General features: G+C 33.4%; 2 long non-coding RNA genes across 2 annotated transcripts; one reads left to right on the top strand and one right to left on the bottom strand.

Annotated features, from left to right (window-relative positions):
• Window positions 1-1,525: 1,525 nt before the first annotated feature.
• LOC104603850 (uncharacterized) lies at window positions 1,526-4,968 on the bottom strand. Its single transcript, XR_736279.3, has 3 exons — window positions 4,576-4,968; window positions 4,421-4,499; window positions 1,526-1,797 (listed from the first exon to the last, which is right to left on the bottom strand). It is a non-coding gene; the product is annotated as an uncharacterized LOC104603850 (long non-coding RNA).
• Window positions 4,969-14,751: 9,783 nt separating this feature from the next.
• On the top strand, window positions 14,752-20,032 carry LOC104603851 (uncharacterized). The gene is made up of 3 exons (XR_736280.3): window positions 14,752-16,067; window positions 19,386-19,461; window positions 19,566-20,032. It is a non-coding gene; the product is annotated as an uncharacterized LOC104603851 (long non-coding RNA).
• The last annotated feature ends 3,102 nt before the right edge of the window (window positions 20,033-23,134 follow it).

Below are 23,134 nucleotides of genomic sequence, written 5' to 3'. Positions count from 1 at the left end.
TTTGGATTAGGAAATTTCTAATAGGATTAGGAGAACCTCTCTTTAAGGCTATAAATAGGAGAGCAGGGTGAACCTACAGATATACAACAAAAACAACAAATAGTCTGTTGAATCAAGAGAGAAGACAATATACAGTTCGACTGCTTCTGTCTTCTGCTCTTGTTCCTGCTCTTGCCGCCCTACCCAGTTCGATCTCCACCAGTGGGAGTGATCAAGAAAGGTTCTTGATATTGCCTTTTGGTGGAAAAGGTAATCTGAAGTCGTGTTTACCAGCACTCCATCATATTCTTGTTGAAGAATTCGACTCTTGTTGAAGAACCGTCCTATTGATTCTGCTTCACCTCGCACCGTGTCATCTTTAGTGGAAACAGTTTTTTGTCTTCTCATTGGACATGAACACCTTCATTGGAGGTTTACTATTACTCCGTATCAGGTATATCCCGCTACTCCCTTTTGGTTTCAGATCTAGTCCGGTTTGGGTTCAAGATTGATCATTGAAAATGCAGTTTTCTAAAATAGGGAATGTGATTCCCACATGGGAGAGAAATTTTTAAAATTTTGCCCAACCCTCCTGCAAGGTTCGGCCATCCATATGATGAATCTCTTATCCCTTCAATGGCACTGTCTGACTTGTTTAACCTAGACAATCGAACTAGTGACCTACAGTTTTATGTTTTCAATTTAGGAGGCTTAAAAGTTTCATCAATTGAAATCAAGTTGGGATATCAAACTAACAAACTAGGTAAATGATAATTAATTTTCATTTCTAGGGTTTAATATTTCAATTTTTTGTAAAATGGTCGGTTCTTTTCAAAATCCCTTTACCTACAAACTTCAATTACGATGATGTCATTAGAAGAAATATGACCTTTAGCTACGAACAAAACCATGGCTAAAGGTTAAAAACACCGTAGCTATAGACATATAGCTACAGACAAAAAACCATAACCTATGTTTGTGTGGCTATAGCCTACGACTACGGTTCAAATAATCCATAGCTATAGCATATCTATAGCTAAAGTAGTTGTCCATAGCTAAAAGATAGATGCACCATCATATTAGCCTTTAACCACAGACTGAATCGTAGCTAAAGGATACATATAACTACAATTTTTAAGTTATTCGTAGCTATAAACCCAAATCTATAACCATGGATTTTCATCTAACCGTAGCTAACTACCATTTATAGCCACAATTTATTATATAACAGTAGCTAGTTGTGCTAACATATAACCACGCTTTTCTTTAAAACCAAAGCTAAATACTACAACATATAGCTATAAGTTTTTGATAAACCATAGATAAAAGATGTAATCTATAGCCATGGTTTTTGGAAAATCTGTAGCTAAATGTTTCAATCTATAGCCACGATTTCTTGTGAAACCATAGCTAATTGTTTCAATCTATAACCATGGTTTCTTACACAATCGTAGCTAATTATTTCAATTTATAACTACAATTTTTTCAAATAATTGTGGCTATGTTCTAATTAAAATAATAAAATAGCAACAATTGAGAATGCCACCTTAAAGCAATATATGTTTTATTCATACATTACATGAAAATTATATAATAATTTCTAACAAATGATTATATTATTAGGACAAGAAATCATATGCCATGAATAATTTGAATACATCCATTACTTGACATGTATCACAAATGTCAAATTTCCCTTACAACATATTAACGTTTACATAACCTTAAAAAACAAAAAATAAAAAGAGAAACTCTAAATGTAAAAAATTATCCATTGTCTTCAGCCACACATTAAGGGTTTCTTGTTACATGTTTAACCTACAAAGAAAAAAACAACAAAAGTTAGAACAAGGATGACTTAAAAGGATAAGAGAAGATGAACCTCTTGAATCTAGGTTTAGCACAAGCACATTAAAGGGAAAAAGAAGATAAGAGAGAGAAAGAACAAAAGAAAGAATTAGACACTCTAGGATCTTGGGAGGTGGCAATTATTCAACAAGATAGTAAAAGGCAAAAACCATTAATAAAATTCTCAATCATTTATTTATAAGATCAAAAATATATATAATATAGTCTAGGGTTGCAATTTGGACACCTTCACTTGAACATCTAGAAAAAACAAAATGTTACCATTCTTCCACTAATTATCCTTGCCCTAAAGATATGTGAAGAATAAAGCACAAGAAATATAGATTATGAACCAATCATCTCATGCTAACCAAATTAAATATGGGAAAAAGTAGTAGAAACAATTGAAGTATAAACAAGGTTTGTATGGAATTCTAGGATCTAGGATCTTGTAGTATTTGCTTCTATCATTTATGTATGGTCCGAATCAAGTGACACTGTGAAAAATAAAACTTATTCTCAAGATAACAATAATTTAGTTTTTCCATGTTATAAATGATATGAAAAAATAGGAAAAAAATCTGAAAAGTAAACATGATGATAAGAAAGTCATAGTGGTGACAAATCTCCACCTATGGTTATGCTGAACCAGCCTATATTTTTTGGGTGAATTATTTTATATACCTTTTGTTTTCCAAAACTACTTAAGTATACCTTGTGGGGGTGATCCTAACTTAACACAAATAGGCTTTTTTCCTAATGGAACCTAAACACCATTCTAAAGTAACTTGATTTTAAGGAAAATTGAATTCAAGAACTTGGACAAAAACAAGAAGACCGTTTTGATGGAGTCATAGGCCCATAAATATTAAGAGGTTTGAGATTCAAAGTCCACTATTGAATGATTCGTAATGGAGGGTGAAGTGGGTCAGAAAATTGCTTTAAATATGGTTGCATCCTTATTTTTCTAGTGGACATATTGTAATTTCTACAAATCTACAAAAATTTGGAAACAATAAATCAAGTTTTAGATAGTATGGCCACTCTTTCAGGTGAGACCCATGGTCCTAATCCTTTGAATATGTAATGCAAGACAACGGACCGAACCTCTGATTCACACTTGAGTCCTATGGATCTCACAGTTTTGACTCATAATGGATCTCTCACTTGAAACCTTGTAAAATTGTGATCTAGAGCACCATTTTCCAAATTTTCTTCTCTAAGACAAACCATAAACGTAACTATAGCATTTTGAAAACATTAATTATTATATGTAGCTGAAAAATTATTATCCATGAATATAAACATATTATTTTCTATGTGACATGCTTCATGGTGTAATAATAATCTCTTTAGCTATTACCACATAAGTACAAAGTTGTGGTTTTCTGATTCTATCTTTTCATCTAATTTGGCTCAATTAAGTACTTGAGTTTATTCTTTTTCTTTTCCTTTCTTTTTGAACTTTGGTGGTTGTGGTTTTTTTATTCTATTATGTTATATTCTACTCTGCATGTATTAAAGATTTGATGAAGATCCACTAAACCATCTCAATTGAGGCTTCAATAAAACACATGGAGATTTTAAATCTAGGTCAAGATAGTACAGTTTTTCTAGGACTTTTTCAAACAATAAGATACTTTTTCCTTTTCTAGGATCTATCATAATTTGCATTTGATTATGCATGCTTTCTTCATTCAGCTGCTACCAAATCCCGTTAAATATATAGTTTACATACATCTGAAATGTGATGAAAGCTATGCCATATTTCTATTAACTTTATCATCATTTGTCAAATGGATTGGGATTTTAAATCTAGTCCAAGGTAGCAAGATTCCTCAATAAATATAATGCATAGGAAGCATTTACATAAAAACATTTGATCCTAGAGCAGCACATTGATACCAAGAAACTTAAAAGGGTCATGCCCCAAAATTGGTCCTGGCTATCCAAGGTCATTGCTTAATATAGCTACTAACAAATTTTCAATAAAATGATTATACATTAGAAAAGAGAAAAGAATTAAATTTTACAACTTCACCATAGATGCCATAAAAACCTTCAAAATACAGTATACTTGGAGCAAAAAGTACTTGTTATTCCCACTAAACAGAGGTACTAAAATGCAAATAGGTAAGGATGCCATTAATTTGGTTTTCTTAATTCTGAAGCCTCATGTGTATCTTTTCCTGTCATCAAACGAAAATATCTTTGTTTGTGTATATATATTGTGTTCAAATGCGAAGAAAAACCAAAACCCATGTCTCATATCAACTTGTTTCTTTCTTAGAATTTATATAACTTATGTAGTTGCAGCTTTATCTCATATTCAAGTTACTTTTTGTGTGAAAACACTCAAAATCCGAAGTTTATAACAAAGGAAGCAATCCTAGGTCCAAGACTACAAAAAGTTAAAATTAAGCTAGCTAGGAACTTAAAAATCCATGAAAATATGCAATCTGGAGCTGCCACTTAATGAATCCATATTTCCAGAAAACTCATCTAATATTTTGGTCATTTGCTTGTAGGTTTACTACTACTCAAAATCAAATTAAAGAATAAAAAACAAACTCCATAATATCAAAACACTTACGGTGGGCTGAGATCCCACTTTGTTTCTTGCTCTCATATTTCCTCCTCTCCTGAAGCTTACTTTGCATCTAGATAAAGATCTATAAACAAAACCAAAGTCCTTGTCAACTGACTAATGATGCTAAAACGAAAATGATAGAAAAAACCCTTTCTTACCTTCAGTCATTTTGTTTAGATAGATAGGTATGAGAGTTCTGTTTTTTTTATGCCATGTATGAGAACTCTGTTAAAAACACCTAATGGTGGTGTTGGAAGCGATGTCATTGGAGGTGGTGGTATTAGAGAAGAGGGAGAAATGAAAGATAGAGGGAGGAGAGGGTTTCTATGCTTTCAGGATTTAGTGGATTAAGAATGAGAGAGAATAGAGGGGCTAAGGGAGGATAGGGTTTCTGTCATTTAAGTGTTCGGTGGAGGAAAATAAAAGAGAAAGAGGGAAGGAGGGAAGTTTGCGGGACAGAGATGGTAGAGAGAGCGAAGAAGAGACTATGATTCGATGAGCCATGAGGGAAACAAAAAGTAAACAAGAGTAACCCGCGCAAGCACGCGGAATAAGTGGTATAGTAGAGCCCGCGCGCGGCTATCTTAAATATTTTGTTTTTCACTTTTCATTCTAGATATATCAACGAAATGAACTTGGGACAGGCCGGTGGGTTGGCTCGACCTATCCCAATTATACCTGTTTATGGGTCGGGCCAGGCCGGGCTTTGTCTTTACATTAACAGAATATGCTCAGACCCGAGCTTGAGCCTGGCCTGACCATTGGGCCTAAGTCTTGAGCCTAAACCTGTCCCTCATATAAATCCCGAAGCCTGAGCCCGAGCCCAAGTCTGGCCAAAAATTTGGAAAAGACATTTTCTTCTTTTATTCAATTTAAAACTATTTTATTTATATAAAAAGACCTCAAAACCTAAAAAAATAATGAAACATCTCACTCCTACTTAAAAAAAGAGTAGAATAAAGGTTGGACCCTAACTAGGCTCAGGCTCGAGTCGGGCTTTTCTGAGAAAGCTTGAGCTTGGCCCGAAAAAAGGTTGGGACCGATATTTTAGGCCCTAACCTGAGCCCATGGGCCTGAAATCCTCTATAAGCCTAACTTAGATCGGAACGGGCCGAGCCAGTCCAATGGGCTACCCGGCCCATGAACAGGTCTAATCCCAACCTTTATTGAACTTGGACAAACACAAAACTTTTAGGCCTTGGATCATATTAGATAACAGGATCTAGGGATATAAGTAGATAGAATCAGATTCGAATCATGGTATATCCGAATCTAATCTAATATTACGGAGAGGAGATCTAATCCGATCTCACAAACATGGATTTGAATTCCAATATGATGAGGAAGTCAGATGTTCAGATTTGATTTGATCAAATTTAATTTAAAAAAAATAATAATAAATTATTAAAAGAAAAGTAAAATATAATAATTTAAATAAAGGAAAACAAAAAATACAAGTATCTTTTCAACTATTTTCATCATATATTATACATGTTTCTTATAAAAACTAAATAATATAACAAATTTACAAAAATACAATATAAATAATATATTTATAACTAAATAATATATAAGATCACATCAAATCTTCTCAAATTGGATAGGGGTGATTCGAGTTTGATCCAATTTTTAATCGAATCCTATTATTTGATTCAAAGATCTGAAGTGGGGATATCCAAATCCTAGAAAATGGGATTGGACTTCAGATTAGATAAGATCATGATCCAATCCATTTGCACCCCTATCTAGGGGCTCTAGTTTGGGCTCTAAGCACTAGGTCCTAGAGGTGCAAATGAATTGAATCATGATCCAATCCAATTCTACTTGTCATATTCGAATATCCTCATTTTGGATCTTTGGATCGGATTATATAATAGGATCATATCAAAAAATTGGATCAAATTCAGATCACCCCTATTTGATCCAAACGGATTCTAAATATATGTGTGTGTGTGTGTTATTTATTTAATTCCACAAACTTAGGTTCGGGCTCTAAACACCAAGCCCAACTACTTTTTGTGCCAAGCTAGGGCTTTCCCAAATAAGCCCAATCCAATAATATTATATACAAAATATTATAAAATGATAATATATACTTAGTATATTATTAATATATTAATAAATTTATTAATATTTTATTTGAACTATTATTAATTAATAATTAAGTAATAATAACTAATAATTAATTATTCAATTTAATTATAAATTAATAATTATCATTTTCTTTTGAATTAATAATTCATTAAATAAAGTAATTAATTATTCATTACTAATTTTAATTAATATTTAATTATTTATTTACACTCTATAAACTATTTATTCGTTAGTAATTTACTTATGAAAATATTAACAATTTATTTGTTAATTTAATTAGTTTTAATTAATCATCATTAATTGTTATTATGATTTGTTAATAATTATCTAATAATAATATTTATTAATTACTAATAATCGTTTGGTGAAGAATAATTACTAACTATTAATAGTAATTAATAATTAAAAATTATTTATTAAGTTTTTATCTATTATATTGTGTTTTAGTAATTTTATTAATTACCTACTAGTTGATCGTTCGGTTTTTATTTTTTATAAGCACCCCTAGTCAAGTGATGGTTCGAGTAGTTTGACTATTTGGGTCAATGTCAGACTGAAAAACATTGGCAAATAAGCTATTAGTCAGCAACCTGTTGACCTGTAATGGCCGAATTGAACCATTACCCATTTGGCCTAGACAATGATTTTGGGCCATTTTTTATTTTTAAATTGTCACGTCCAATCTGTTTGGACTGGATAGTCAAACCAATGACTTGGAAACTAATGATCAAAGCAGTTCCAATTCGGATTGGTTTTTAAAACATTGGATGATATAACACAAAATAACATATGTATATATGTATACATTATCTATAATTTGCGGTCCATGGCAAGCTTAAAGAACTAGCTTACGCCTAGTCCTAAAATTTGTGGCCCTAATGCGGGCCCAGGCCCCATAAATATATTCTACTATAATATATATATATATATATATATATATATATATATATATTTTAGTATATGTTTAAAATTTCAATGTAAAAAATTAGGATTTGAGGCAAAAAAAGTGTTTTAATAAAAAAATAGTGTGCAGGTAAGGTGACTTTAGCACTTTAGAACACGTAGATAGAAAAAAGTTATGCAGAATTATAAAAAAAAAATGAAAATGATCACCTAGTAGGACTGGTTCATTGGTTCACATGTTGGACCAAGCAAGTGGACAATTTTGGTAAATTATTTGGAGAAAATAGAATCAGGGGTATAACCAAACTGGGCAAGGGTTGGTTAACAAGTTTTGACTTGTTCTTGTATTAAGAACCATACTTAATTCAGTTAGGGGTTAGTTTGGTTGTGCTGAAATTAGCATTGAATTGCTAAAAGGTATGAAAAAAAAGTAAAGAACTTTTTGCAATGGATTAGATTGGGCATTATAATTCTCTGACTACCCTTGATATGGTCATCTCCATAACATGACTATATTAATTATTAATTTATTAAATCAACATTTTATTATTAATTAATTAATTATTAGTGATTTATTTATTTATACTTTAAAACTATTAATTTATTAATCATTTATTTATGAAATTATTAATAATTTAGTTTAATTATCATTAACTAATTAATAATAAATTGTATTTTCTCATTAATAATTAACTATTAGTTTACTATTAATTAATTAACTAATCAGAAATGCTGAGTCATATATAATTTATTATTAGATAATTATTTGATATTCATTAATAATTTATTTAAATAATTAAATTAATTTTTGATGATTAGTTTTAATTAATTACATAATAATTGAAATATTTATTTGTATTTTATAAATTATTATCTTTCTATTTATGTATTTATGAAATTTGTAGTAATTTATTTTCTATTTTAGTTATTATTAAATAGTAACCATTAATTATTATTGTTTTCATCAGTAATGAATTAATAATATTTATTAATTATTAGTCGTGTATTTATTTTAATAATTTCTCAACTATTAATAGTAATTAATAAATACTTAGTATCTTTAATCAATAATATATCATTATTATTTATTAGTTTTTCATACATTAATTACATTTTTAACCATTACAATAAATATTTACTAGTTTCCTAATTTTTTTATCAATTTATTCATTATTTAATATTTAATTAATTTATACTATTTTTTATTTCTTAAATATCTTATACTATTTTATAATCAATTTATTAAATAGTTTCCAAATATATTATGTTCCTCAAGGGTAGGATTGTTAAACATTTATGGTATCGTATTTATATGACCTTATAGCTACTCGTAACTAAAATCCGTGGCTGTAGCTATAAATAGTTTTTAGCCACAGACAAGTTTTATTTAGCCACCAATAAGATTGCTGTAGTTAAAGATCAAGTTCATATATATAACCACGGATAGCTAAAATCCGTGGCTATAGCTATAAGTAGCTTTTAGCCACGAAAAAAGTGGTATTTAGCCAAAAAAAACCGCAGTAATAGGTCAACTTAACTTATAACTACAGATTCCTAAAAACTGTGGTTATAGGTAGCTATTAGCTACGGACAAACTGCTTTTAACTACGGACGGAATGACTGAAGCTAAAGCTCAAGTTTTTGCCACGGACAAGAAGATGTCCGTGGCTATAGTCCAAAGTTTTAGCTACAGTTTTGATGTCTATAGCTAAAGTACAGTAGCTATAGCCCTATTTTCCTGTAGTGTGTAGTGACAATATGATAGCATTGATGGGTGTCAATGGTACTATTGTTGATGAAGCCACACTTGTTACTATGTCCAAAGTATCAAAAACACAAAGTGTATCGAAAAGGCAAATTTAAGAAATATATCGGGATATGCTTTGGATACACATGTATTGACAAAAAACCAAAATACACATGGATACATTATGAAACTCAAATAAATCTCACAAAATATATTAATAACAATAAACAAAAAGTATATATGACCATAAATAAGTCAATTAAACATACAAAATTTACTTTAATGGTTTACGTGAAGTGCAAGAGATCAAGACACAATCAGTAACTACTAAAAAATGACAAGAAACTAAAATGTGTACATATAAACCTTACCGTTATTTTCAAAAAATCAAAATAATTTGTCTTATTATTTGTTAATATATCAATCTAATAATCAATTTTAGCATTTATTGACAAACATCTAGGGGTGCTTATCTCAGCCTAACAAACTTGGAAATTCTAGGTTTGGTCATGGGTTTTGTGTTTAGGCTTGGCCCAACCCATATATTTAAATATATGTATTTTATATATAGATATTATAATATGACACTTATAATATATTATATAATGTATTAAAAAATGTATATGCATATTCTATGTCATTTAATATAAAATATCATATATGTATATTTTATGTATAAGAGTTAGGCCTGACCTGACCCATAATCATCCAATAAACATCCACTAAAAAGAAAAATTTTATTTAAGGATCGAAGTGCATAAAACTTGAATAACAAAATAGATTTGGGCATAATTTAGTTTCTACATCCAAAATTATGTGCATTAGGCTCAGTTTGGAGAAGTACAAATACAAATATGTATGGTGCAAATACATACAAGATGATACAAAATACAAGGTTTTGCACTCTACATATTTGTATTTGTACTCCTTCCAAACTAAGCCTTACGAATTAGAATGTCATACTAAATTTGAAATTCAAGAGAAAAAGAGAGAGAGAGAGAGAGAGAGAGAGAGAGAGAAAGGGAGAAAGTAATTAATGAGAGAGAAGAGAAATTAATTAGAAGGATTAGCCATAAAAGAAAGATTAATGAAAGAGGGAGAGTAATTAATATGCAATTTATCGACCGATACATTAGAGTATCAGCTTGTATCAAGTTATCGGTTGCTATAGACCCAAAATGGTATAATACGGGCCTGTATCGACCCAATACAGACAAAAAGAAACACAACAATTGGTTTCTATATGTTTTGTATATTGGGCCTTTAACATAACAAAATGTATCCACCGATATGGGCTGGTACATTGTGAAATTTTGAACCTTGGGCCTACTACTAGTGTTCGGAGTGGCAAGAGAAAGACCAATGATGTTTGGAATATGTTTAAAGTAAATACTCTTGAGGGAAGGGAAAAAGAGTAGAACAATGGTTAGTTTTTAAGGTTATTTTGGTAAATTAAATACAAATACCCTTACCCCTCATTCTCATGACACCAATTCTCATATTCTCTCATACTCCCATATACAAACATATATCCACTCTCTCATATATTCTCTTGCTCCCTAGTCCCTAATTTTCAATTTTATTCGGGTTTCAACAAGGAGAAGGCTTGCTCAAGTGTTTCAAGCATTGTTTTCAATCCGTCGTTGATGAATTGAACCGTTCAAACCGTCACCCAACCTTACTTCCTAGTTTGGTTCTACTTGTTGAAACCTGCTATTTGGTCAAAAAGGTTGACATGGTCACTGGGTCACGGGTTGCACACTCAATGTATGTGTAAACTTCTGGAGGCCATAACATTGCACTCCAATGTCTGATTAGGGTGATTTTTTTTTTTGGATAACTTTGCAAGCTTTAATTGATGTGATCATTTTGGGCCTCAAATTGTAACATTTAGCAATTTTTATATAAAAAAATAAAAAACTGAATTAAAAATAAAATAATATTTCTAAAAATAATTATACATTTTTTATTGATAAAGTACATGCTTACACACAAATATTTCTACAAGCTTTAATTAATGTGGCACGATCTGACCTGTTTGATCTAAACAGTCAAATTGGTGACTTGCGACCTAGAGGGAAAAACGGTTTGGCCTCTAGGTTGGTTTTTAAAACATTGGTCTTAAGTTTGCAAGCTTCATAAGTTGAAATCAAGTTTGGATACTAGATTGAGATACTAGTTTTGTTTTCTTTTTTTTTTACTGATAAACTAAGTAAGTGATAATTAATTTTCATTTTTAGAGTTTAATATTTTATTTTTTTTAAATGGTTGGTTTTGCTCAAAACCCCTTTACCTACAACTTCGATACGATGATGTGTAGTCACAATATGATAGCACCGATATGGGTGTCAATGGTACTATTGCTGATGAAGCCACCCTTGCTACTACTAGTGTTAAGGGTGACAAGAGAAAGACTGGTGATGTTTGGAATATGTTTAAGTAAAAACACTTGAGGAAAAAGGAAAAAGAGTCATTTGCATAAAATGTATGAGTGATTTTAATTATAGTAGCAAAGATGGTATTGACCATTTGGCTAAACACATGATCAAGTATTAAAAAGAAAATAATAATGAAAATTTAACACAAATTTCATGGGCGTATTTTTTTTTGAAAATTTTGAATATTCATAAGAAAAATGAGACAAAACACATATACTAAATATGCTAAACAACCATTTTTATTAACTAATGACCCTTGGCATGAAAGATTTTTATAACAATGTATAAATCCCCAATTTTTTATTTATATAAACAAAATTAATCTCTACTTTGTCAAGTCTTAATTTCAAAATTTCACTTACATCTGATACTAGACTTTCAAATATAATATTAGTTATATTTGTGTCATAACTCATAACGAATCATGGCTTTTACTAAAAAAAAATAAGTTTTAAGGCTTGAGTGGCCATATATTGGCCCAACAATTGCTGCAAGTATTTTATATACTTTACATATGATATTTGATGGTGCGCAATCCGGCTGGTCCTAGCTATCAACGACCTTGCCTCTGAACGGAGCTACAGGGAGCCTGAAACAGAGAAGATGAGGAAGCTCCGGGGGGCCTTTTATAACCACCTTGTGCACTTACTCCTAAGTTTCTGTCAGGTCGGGTATGATTACCTCTGGGCTCCTGCCAGTTTGGGTGTCATCCCCTTTGCTGGACAGAATCGCCACTGCTCCCTTTTGTCGGAGCCGTCTCTGCAGCTGGCGATGACGGTGGCAGGTGACCGTTGAAGTGCGGCTGTCAAGCGTCAGATCCCAAGTTAGTCAGGTGTGCCACCCTTGGATACGGACCTCCTCGGTGTCAGGTATGGTACGTTTGTTCAGTTTGGCGTCCTGGAGGCGAAGTGCTGGAGTGGCGAGCGAGGTGAAGTCTTGAGTTCGGATAGAGGAGTGTCCCGAACTGCCATGAGGCGGGCCAGTTCGGGTCATTGCCTTGTGTGGCTCGGGGCCTAAGGGAGAGTTCGGGCTCCTCGTAGGGAGTTCGGGCTCTTAGTAGGGAGATTGGGCTCCTTGTAGGGAGTTCAGGCTCCTAGTAGGGAGTTCGGGCTCCTCATAGGGATTGCTGGTGGGGAGTTCGGGCTCCTTGTAGGGAGTTCGGACTGCTGGTTTTCCTCCCTTTGGTGCTCGTGCCCTAGGTGCGCTGTTGTGCCAAGCTGTTTGCCTTTGCCACGTGTTGAGTGATTACGAGGTCGGGTCAAATATTCCTTCATCAATATTGAAAATAAAGTTCTTTCTATTAGTTTTGATAATGCTTGTATAATGTTTTAGTTATAAATATTTTAAAATTTTAATTAAAAACATTTCTAAATGAAAATTTATTTCATATTAGATCTACACGTTATATTTTAAACTTATGTATACAAGAAGCTTTATATATTTTTTCATTTCATATTTCCAAAAAGGTAAATCTCTTTAACTACCCTACTGTTATCAAAATTGACAAGCTATACCCTTATTGTTTAGATATTGTCTTGTAGTACCCTTAAGTTTTCTAAAGTGCTAACGGAAGGAAACGAAATGTCAAATTTGCCCTCCACTATTCCTCAAATTTAATCCCCTCTTCTTTTCCTTCTCTTTCTCCTTCTTCCTCTACTTCTCCTTCCAACATCTTCATCTCTGTTCATCGTCTTCTTGACGATGAACAAAGAACTACCATGGGCGTCATCATAGCCGAAAATAATGTCGACCATTGTTGTTTTACCCAGAGACTACTGCTTTGCTCAGCGCAGGCGACGTCCCTTCTTCATCATCCCTCTCCCTGACGGCAGCTACAGCAAACCACTCCTCGATGGTCGTTGGTGGTGCAACCGTGGTCTGTCCGACTACTGGGAGGCCATTACGCCCCTGTTTGGATACCGTTGACAAATTTGGATACCGTCAACTTTACCGATGGTCATGTCTGCCGACTTAACTTTAGCTATGCCTAATGGTCTGATAATGGAATATTCCAATTGTCTGCAAAAAAAATGGTAAATTACAAAGACCCCCTTGTACTATGGGGTCTGTGACAAGACCCCATTGTACTTTGTTTTGCGACAAAGACTCCCCCAATACTATGGCTGTGAGACAAAAACCCCATTTCGTTAGCTTTCCATTGAAATATGCCATTGCAATATTTTTCAATCCCTATATTACCTTTGTAAACAATTGGGAGAAAAACATTGCTCATCTTCCCCGACCTCATGATACACGAACAACGCGGTAATCCACATTTCTCTCTCTCTCCCGATCTCTCTTCTTCCTCTATAGGGAGTGCTCCAAAACCCAAATGCAGCAGATTCTATACAGTCCTGTTCTTCCTTTCATTTGTTCTTTTTTTCCCTTACTTCATCTTGTTTTCCTTTTTCTTTTCGGTGGAATTGGGAGGTAGACTGTCATGTACATGATGGGGCAGCAGTGATTTGGTTTCAGGAGAGTAATTTTTAAACAAAATTGGTCTAAAAAAGTTTCAAACAATAATTTACTTGTTTGATCTGAAATTTTCTCTAAATGAAAACAATATATTAATTTCAAAGGAAAAGTACTTTCTTTCATTTGAGTTACCCTGTATTTTTTTCTCATATATTATTTTAAATTTGAGCTTTGATTAATGCTAGGGAAAGCAAATATTGTTTTATGTTCATTTTATTGCTACAATTAACCAATGCTTCTGTTCTGTTGTAGTGTCAACATAGCAAAACCCCATCTCATTTGCACGATGAACCAATGTTTCTGTTCTGTTGTAGTGTCAACATAGCAAAACCCCATCTCATTTGCACGATGAACCCGAAGAAAGTTGGTAGTCATTAGTAATAACACAGGAGACACAAACCATGGTTTTTTATAATCCTGTGTTTGACATCAAGCACACAGACAGAAAAGCCAAGGGAAACCATATTCCATTTTCTTTAAATCAGTAGTGTAACTTTCTATACAAGTTGCACATGCACCATATGCATGCATTCTATAAATTCAAACCTTCTCTCGCTCTGTGTTGTCATTTATGGTTATGAATCATCACCTTTGAAGATGAAGTCTCTCTGCAGCATATTGTACAGAGTCTGGTATTTTCCAGTGGGGTTGTTTCGGTTGAGGTAAAGATTTTCTAGTTTTGGGAGATCATCGAGGGAAGCCGGGATTGGACCAGAGAAATGGTTGTAACCCAAATCGAGGTAGTCCAGGTTCTTGAGTTGGCCGAGGAATTCAGGGATGGGGCTGGAGAACGGAGTCCAGTTGAGACGAAACAATTTGAGGTTCCGAAGTTTAGTGATGGAGTAGGGGATGGAATCATTGAGCTGGGTGACTTCATCGAAGCAGAGGGTTTCGAGATAGGGAAGGTCACCGATGGCAGATGGAATTTGGCCGGGGATGTAGGTTCAAAAGAAGGCGAATTGGGTAACTCGGTAGGTTTGAGGGTTGCAGAGGACGTAGTCCCAATCACAGCAATCGATTTCGGGATCCCAGGAGACAAGGGTGTTGGGATTGTTTATAGATTTCTTGATTCTCAGAAGGACCTTTTTATCATGCGGATTGCAACGAATAGAAGAAGAGAGGGTGAGATATGGGAGAGAAGCTGAACTGAGGAGGAGAGAGAGTACTGAACGGGTGTTGCTGCAGAGAGATCGGGGGAGAGAGAGGGAAAGAGAGAAATGTGGATAACTGCCGCAACTGTCTACTAGAGTAATATGGGGATTAAAAAATATTATAATGACAGATTTTAACGAAAAGCTACGAAAGAGGGTTTTTGTCTCACGGTTATAGTATAGGGGTCTTTGTGACAAAATAAAATGCGATACAGATCCCATAGTACGGGGGTCTTTGTAATTTACCCAAAAAAAACTGTCCTTTTAGCTCTGACATGGGATTCTCACTCCCAAAGGACAGGGATGATTTGGAAAATGCAATTCCACATTCCACCGAAAATCGAAATCCGCCGAATCTGAAATTGAAACGGGACTTTCCGATTCCAATTTGAACTCTTGCATTTTAAAAGGCTTCCTCTACAGCTCAACGGGCAATGTTAAATTCAAATTTCAAAATGAAGGCCAACGTCACCGTGTTGCAAAAAAAAAAAAAAGAAGAAAGTTGGCGTAATGGGCCGGTGTGAATAGCCGTCTTCGTTCTCTCTCGCCCCTATTATTGGGTTCTACTGGTGTGAATAGCCGGTGGTATTTAGAAAATACCAGAGAACATATACAAAAGAAATCTCACAAAATCTTTAAGACAAAAAGGAAGAGTTAAACCAATGGATCTATGCGCCGGATGTTCAAATATCTTGGCTTAATCAGGATGTTTGTGGGCGGCGGAATCTACTAATTTTTGGGCGGCGATGTTTTCTCTGGAGAAACGATCAATCTGACGGCATCTGTGGCTTTCCAAACATTTCGGCGACAATTCTTCACCGGACGGCATCTGTGTTTTTTAGGTTCGATTTCTGATTTATTTATGTTCGATTTCTGTGTTTTTTAGGTTTAAGTTCTGATTTCTTTGTTTTTTAAATTCGATTTCTGATCAGTTTAAGTTCTGAGTTCTATGTTTTCTAGGTTCGATTTTTTATGTCTTTAAGTTCGACTTCTAATTTATTTAAGTTCGATTTCTATGTTTTTTAAGTTCTGATTTCTGTGTTTTTTAGGTTTAAGTTCCGAGTTCTGTGTTTTTTAGGTTTGATTTCTGATTTATTTATGTTCTGAGTTCTGTATTTTTCTAGGTTCGATTTCTGATTTCTTTAAAATGGGTGTAAACATTAATATATAAGCAAGGAGCTATTTCTACAAACATAAGCATGTAAGGCAAAACTGGCACAGATGTACAACCCTCAACCATCAAATATCTAACAACAACCGATTTTAGTTACAATAAGAAGCTACCGTTCCAGAGAAAACCAATTTATGCAAACAGTAAATATCATACAAAAGATAAAATGAGGAAATTATAAAGGAAAATCACCACAAAATAGGGAAACAGTCCTCTCCTAGAGTACATACGGCATACATGGATGGTTAAAATTAAATCCAGACATGATAGAGCATCCAAAGACACAAAGACACAAATGCTCTTTTACCAAAAGTTGCTAGGTTGGCTGAGAAACAGAAACGACTTGCCAGGTACGGATTGATCTTTGTGTACTCATTCATTTATAGATTCTTGTTTATTCACTTTAGTGTAATTGCTGAATTGAAGGAATTACCAAGTCTTGATGTCCGGGGAGTTGGAGTATGAGGTGCAATATAACGGTATACCGGAGAGTGTTTACTTACAAAATTCTTCTTGTAGTTGTTGAGTTTGGTGTTACATATCCCCCATGAACAAATGTAATCCAAGGATCATGACAAACACTAACATTTCTACCACCCTTTATTTTCCAAATGAAATCAAATTTCATTTTGCTTTGGTTGCATGGTGAAAATGGAGACTTTCTGCAAATATTTCTCCTTTATAACCCTTACCCACAATCTCTTAGGTTCTATTAGAAACCTCCAAATTTGTTTAGCAAACAAAGCCTCATTCATCTCACTTGACTTTCTAAATCCAAGTCCTCCTCCCTTCTTTGATCTGCACATTTTCTCCCAATTTAGTGTGCGTAATGTTTCCTTTCCACCGAAAGAATCTTTGAAGTTTTTCCATTTCAGAAGTAATCTTTTTGGGAAGGATGATAGAAGACGTCGAGTATATGGGAAGAGATTGGGTTAGTGACTTGATCGTTGTAGTCCTGCTCGCTTGTGAAAGAAGAGATGCTTTCCATAGAGACGTTCTTTTCTTAACTTTGTCCAGCAAGTCTTTGTATGCCTCAATTTTGCTTCTTCCTATCCACAATCTTGTGCCCAAATATTTATCGCTCATGCACATTTGTTTAATACCCAACATTAGAGTGATGAATCTTCGCTTCCTTCTATTTATGTTGCTATTGAATAAGATTGAACTTTTTTGTAAGTTCACTTTCTCTCTTGAGAATTCTTCAAACTTGGTTATAATCTCTTGTAGGTTTTGTAGCATTTTTCCTTCAGCCCTACAAAAAATTAGATAGTCATCTGCAAAAAGCAGACGAGTTATTTGGGGGGCCTGTCTTGTAAGCTTAATTCCCTTTAAAGTGCCTTGGTTTTCTGCTTGAAATAGAAGAGATGATAGGACTTGCATAGCCAAGATAAAGAGATATGGTGACAAAGGGTCACCCTGTTTAATGCTTGCCTTGAGTTGGAATAATTCTGAGACAACTCCATTCACCTTAACCGAGAAAGAAGGAGAGAAGTTGCACTATTGTACCAGTTTACACCAGTGTTCTGGGAAACCCATGAGTTGAAGAACTTTTATAATGAAATGTTTATTCAACCTATCATAGGCATTTGACATCTAGTTTAATTGCTACCCATCCAACTCCTTTCTTATGCCTTTTCATTTTAGTAATCAACTCACGAGCCAAGATTATATTATCCATGCCTTGTCTACCCTTTATAAAAGCAGCTCGATTTTCTATTACCAAATCTTGTAATTTGTTCTTTAGTTGATTTACAAAGCATTTGTAATTATCTTGTAAACCACATTACACCAGCTAATAGGCCTGAATTGGGAAATGTTCTCAACCTTCTTTTTCTTAGGAACGTACACCAAATTAGAATAGTTTATCTCCTGAGGGAATTCAGCTGTATTGAAGAAATGGGCCACAATCTCATATATGTCATCCCCTATTATATATGCTAGTATTTTTGATAAAAATAAGGGGAAAAACCATCAGGCCCCGGAGATGTATTTGATTTCATTTTCTTGACCACTTCCCAAACTTCTTTTCTGGATGGCACTCTTTTTAAATCTTCCTTCTATTCATGAGTTAGGATGGGGAGCTGCAACTATTCCAACTCAGCAAAAGAAATTAGTGGTTCTTGTCCCATTATCGACTCTGCTAATCTTCTGAATGCTCCAGGTACCTCATCAATTGAGAGAATATTTCCTTCAATATCCCTAATCCCCTCATAGTAGTTTATTCTTCTCCTAAAATTTGTTAATATTCCTTTCAACAAACCTAATCCCCTCATAGTAGTTTATTCTTCTCCTAAAATTTGTTATGTGATGGAAATATTTAGTATTGCGATCACCCTCTTTTAACCAAACTTCTCTTGATTTTAATTTCCATAATAATTCCTCCCTCCTAACCCACTTCTCATAATCTCTTTGCAAAATAATGAATTCCTCCGAAGATGTAGGATAAGAATTTATTGCTTCAAGAGCTGTCATTTTCTCCTCCAAAAGCTTTAGTTTATCATTAGTGTAACCAAATGAGGCTTTGTTCCATTCCTTCAGCCTGGCTTTTACAATTGTTTGACTTCCACAACAGCCTTCTAGCGGGGGGGGGGGGGAGCTTCAATACTCTTCGACCATTCTTCTGTAATTATTTTTTCACATTCTTGTTCCTCAGCCCACATTGGTTGGAAATGGAACTGAGTGGGTCCCTTTAATTTTTTGGAGTACGTCTCTAAAATGATCATTGCGTGATCAGAATACAAGGAAAATTCAGTAAGAGCATTAGCCTCTGGGAAACACTGGAGCCATTTTGAAGAAGTTAAGCATCTGTCCAACCTTTCCTTTACCCTGTTTTGGCCATGTTGGTTGTTCGACCAAGTATAGTAGGGCCCTTTACTATGTACTTCTGAGATATTGGGATGGGGTGTGATGTTGAGGTCTACGCCCCACATTTTCTGTGATAACTTTTTTCTGTTTTAATGCTTACACTTAAACCATTTGACATTCTCAGAAACCGGAAACTTTAGGTTTTGGGATGGAGCTAGAACAAAAGAGAAGTAATCCTATTGATTCACATGATGGAAATTGTAAGTTATTTGGGTTTTGTTTCTATTCTATGTGCATTATTTGGTCTAATTCTACGTATATTGTTCAAGAATGCTACACTAATATCCTGTTACTAATTGTGCAGAATCTGTTAGTGGATTAGATCAACTTGAACAAAATGCCGCAGCTAAACCAGTTTCTGTTGAGACAAAAGGGCACCATGAGGGTAAGCATAGAGCTATTTGGTGGTATGCCATTTTGACTCTGGCACATCATCTCACCCTTTGTAGTAACATTTTTTAGGGGACAGTGTTGCATCCGAGAGACACGTCTCCCCTGAAAAGTTGTATTGGGCAGCTTTGCTGATACTGTCCTCAAAACTCGAGAAAAGGCACTTGTTTTGAGTTTTGAGAGATGATGAGTTAATGGAGTCAATCAAGGAACATAAAGCAAGGCAACCACTTAGATAACCTTGAGAGGAGGCAACCAACCGCAAGTGTTTTGAGTTTTGAGAATGGATGATGAAATTTGTATTAGAGATTAATGTATCAATTTGAAACTAAGATGTATATTATTTGTGATTCCAATGTATTAAATTTTTTGGTAGAAAAATATTTTGAATGGAAAATGGATCTTTTAACTTGCATTTATATTGATTTTTGTATTTCATTCTAATTTAGATGAATGTAGACAAAACAGGTTATTTAAAGCAAAGTATTAATAACTTAAAAAGAAATTATGGATTATGTAAAAAAAGTTGATTTAGCGGTAGTCGTCATTGCCGCTAAAGAAGGCCATGGCTGCCGCTAAAATAAAGTGCACCAAACTTATAGCGGTAGCCGAATCAGTATTAGCGGTAGTGGCGAACTGGCGGCTGCTGGTAAAAGTATTTTTAGCAACAGACGATTTAGTATTAGCGACAGTCGCGACTATTCTTTTAGCGGCAGTTTGCTAGCTGCTGGTAAAATTTAACATAACTAAATTTTAAATAGTTAAATAATGGAATTATGTAATAAATTTAATTTTTTATTGTAGAAAAATAATTATAATAGATTTTGTAATATTCAAATTTATAATAATTTAATATTTTAGAAAACTAATAACGAAATTATGCAATAATAGTATACATTATAATTAATATTTTAAAATTTAAGTAATGATACTATTTAAATAAATAAATAAATAATATTGTACATAACTAATTTCACTTATATCATCAATTAATAATTCTAGAAAATAACTTTCAAAAAAAATAATGTGTACTAATAATAATTATAAAATCTTAATCTATATTTATTATATATTTATATATACTTAATTATTTGTTGTATTTTTGTGATAAATATATTTTCAATAAGTATGTATAAATCTATTTTTGTTTTGTTATTTAATAGAAAATTCTCAATAATTATTGGAGATTAAACTACTCTTAATTATTGAAGTTATTGTATTTATATTAGTTATTTATTATATTTTTATTATAAATTTATTTATAATAATTATGTATTTCCACTATAAATTTTCAATAATTATTGGAGATCAAACTATTGATATTTATTAGAAATTAGACTATTAGTTTAGTTGAAAATAGGAGTGTTCATGGGTCAGTTCGGTTCACTTGCAGGCTTTTTAGCCAACCAAATCAAGATAGTCATGTTGGGGAGTTGGTCACCCGAAATTGATTAACTGTTAATGAAAATCGACTAACTTAAGTTGTATATATTTGGGTCGATTTTTGGTTTAGTTAGTCGATTCAAAATATTTAAACTTAAAAATTAAATTTACGATATAAAATATTTTAGACTAAGAAATATAGGAAATTTCTTTCCCTATATATATATATATCCATGGGCGAGGTAGTTTGGTTTTAGTCGGTTTACAAATGGCCAAATCAAAACTGATCCAACTTGATTGGGTTGGAAAATTGTTGAACTAAAGCTGATTTGGTTGGCCAAAAAGCTTGCAACTGAACTGAATAGTCGGGTAGGTTTGATTTTGGTCAGTTTACAAATGGACAAACCCAAATTGGCTCAACTTGATTGGGTTTGGAAATTGTTGAACCAAAACTTTTTGAAAATATTAGAAAACCGACCAACTCAAATTGATCATTTTCATTGATTTGATGAACAATCCTATCTAAAAGTAATTATTATTATTATTTTATTATAAAAAATCATTAAAAATAATATATAAAATATAACTAATTATTAATTATTTAAAAATTAAATATAAAATAATTATATACTATTATGTATTTCTATTGTTTTAACTTTCGCTTAACAAACTCAAACTCGGTGCACCAATATCTTTTAAAAGGCAAAATCATTCCTAACGCTGCGTTTGGAAGGAGTGTAAATGCAAAAATACATTCTACAAAATTTCACACCTCCGGTTCAAGTGCATGCAATTGTGGACCGAATTTTACCTTTAATTTACACTCTTCTTGTTTGGCAACTATTGGCGCAAAACAAGAGTGTTAATTTGTGATTGTTTGGATATTTTATAAGGATGCAAATTAACATCTCATTTTTTTACAAAAAATTACAGTTCCCTTCAAAAGTGCTGGTCTGTCAGAACACTTGTGTACACTCAAAAGTGCTGGTGACGTCTCTCAAAAATCCAACAGACTGTCGATGTTGAATTCATTCAAAAGTGGGCCATGAGCCCATGACACCAGTGTCCAGTTGTCTTGCTGAAGTGCTGGTGTACAGACGTCACCAGTACTTTTGAAGCTGAAGCTGAAGTCATTGGCTGGCAAATGACTTCATCTACACCATTCAACTAGTGGGGTCCCATCCACGTGTACTGACACTGAGCCTCCAAAGCTGCCACAGTAACAAAGAAAATGTGGATTAGATAATGCAGTGACAAGGAAACCATTAGGCAAGGTGTCAGATATGGATTTACACATAAACATCGAAGTATCTGACATAAAGGCACTCTTGTATAAGAATTTGGGTATCATGGATGAACAACCTTTCTCTTACCTAATTGATATTTATTTATTCATATGTGAATGCTTTCATCATCATAGAAATGATAAAAGGACATGATTTCAAAATGTTGATATGCTCATTAATGTATTTTTGTGTTTTGAAGGGTTAGGATATCAAAAAACTTGTTCTTAAGAAAACCAGATAGGATATGAATCATATGATGCTGATATGCTTTTAATACTTTTTTTTTTCTGAGAAAAGGTAAAGTATAATTGTATTCAAGCAAAACAGGTCCTTTGGACAATGAAAAGTTGTTAAAGGACTCAAAGAAAAGACAATCCTCAAAAAAGTACTATTAAAAGTATCATCTTTAAACACAGTATGTATACACAACCAACTTCTAATAACCCCTATAGCCAAATTGATGACCTCGGCTTCAGAGAAGCTTTGTGCTCAAAAATCCTATTGTTCCTTTGCTTGTACCCTGTGTTTGTATATTTAAATGCTGGTTTTGTAGCAGAACAAGGAGGTTTGCTATTATCTGAAGCTCCCAATCATTAACGCCCCTTCTAAAAGGAGTCCAACAAATGCAATTGTCAATCAGCAAAAAAGAATCAGCTACCAAGACTTCCCTGTCTGTTGCTACATTATACAAGGTTGGAAACAACTCTATAAGAGTGTGATCCCTAATCCAGGGGTCTAACCAAAATCTGAGTTTATACTATCTCCAATTTTATAGCTGATGCACCTTCTGAAATGTGTGGAAACTTAACAGATT

The sequence above is a fragment of the Nelumbo nucifera genome, chromosome 5, assembly GCF_055504915.1.
Source record: "Nelumbo nucifera cultivar China Antique chromosome 5, China Antique-T2T, whole genome shotgun sequence".
NCBI classification, from domain to species: Eukaryota; Viridiplantae; Streptophyta; class Magnoliopsida; order Proteales; family Nelumbonaceae; genus Nelumbo; species Nelumbo nucifera.
Note: the sequence above shows the minus strand (reverse complement) of the source record. Positions and strands in the feature narration are given on the sequence as shown.